This window comes from Danio rerio, chromosome 17 (genome assembly GCF_052040795.2).
Source record: "Danio rerio strain M-AB ecotype USA chromosome 17, GRCz13ab, whole genome shotgun sequence".
Lineage (NCBI taxonomy): Eukaryota > Metazoa > Chordata > Actinopteri > Cypriniformes > Danionidae > Danio > Danio rerio.
This window is the reverse complement of record NC_141037.1, coordinates 58,481,168-58,482,464: the sequence shown is the minus strand read 5'-3', so window position 1 is coordinate 58,482,464 and position 1,297 is coordinate 58,481,168.

Below are 1,297 nucleotides of genomic sequence, written 5' to 3'. Positions count from 1 at the left end.
TTAACCCTTAATGTCATATTTATTTTCTGGAAATGTACTTTGTGGGGAATAATGTGACTCATCTTGTATGTAACTTTAATTTCTCTTTTTCTTTACTCTCTTTGTCCAGACCCCTTAGGATTGTGTATGCTAGCTTACCATTGTAAGATAGCACAGCATGATCCCTGATTGTATCACCCATTATTGTTGTCTATTTATTTATTTATTTTATTTTATTTGTTTACTTGATTTTCTTATTTTATACAATTTTGCAGTTTTTTCTATTACTACTTTTTCTTGTCTTTATTATTTTATTATCATTACTGTCAATAGGCAGTGTATTTAGGGTTTGTTGAAGTGGGTTTATATTAAAAATATATCTTTAAAAATAAAAGGAAAAAAAAACTTTTGTCTATGACTGTTATTTACCTTTTAAGGGCACTTTAAATATCTTTACTTTTAAATATCTTCATATACAGTTGAAGTCAGAATTATTCACCCCCCTTTGATTTTTTTTTCTTTTCTAAATACTTCTCAAATGATGTTTAACAGAGCAAGGAAACTTTCACAGTATGTCTGATAATATTTGTTCTTCTGGAAAAAGTCTTATATGTTTTATTTCAGCTAAAATAAAAGCAGTTTTTAATTTTTTAAAACTCATTTTAGGGTAAAAATTATATATATATATATAATTATATATATATTCTATAGTCTTTGTCTATAATTTATATATATATATATATATATATATATATATATATATATATATATATATATTATATATATATTATATATATATATATTTTTTTTTCTTCTCTCTATTATAGACAAAGACTATAGAATACACATTTGCGGCCAAAAATGAACGACAATTAATTATAGAATTTATTAAATTATCCATTGATTGTATTATCATCAACGTCTACCCCCACTCCAACCCTAGACCCAACCACCATAGTAATGTAAAAACAGTAATTATACCGAGTATTATTCATGTTATTTATTATATTACCCATTAAATTGTATTTTATTAATGTCTACCCTAACCCCCACCCCAACCATAAACCCAACCCTTACAGTAATGTATAAATATTAATGTTATACAGTGTCACAAACATTATACTATACTGACCATAGACTGTAGCTGTATCCCATCTGAAATATAGTCACCGACAGACAGTAGTTTGCATATTAATATCAGGCTGTGTTTGCAGTTTGTGATTGGCTGGTATGTTAATGAAGGGCGGCTCTGGCCGCGCCCACTCAATGTAGTGCGCTGAGAGCAGGCGCCGAGCTCACAGTCTGTCAGTCAAGCGTC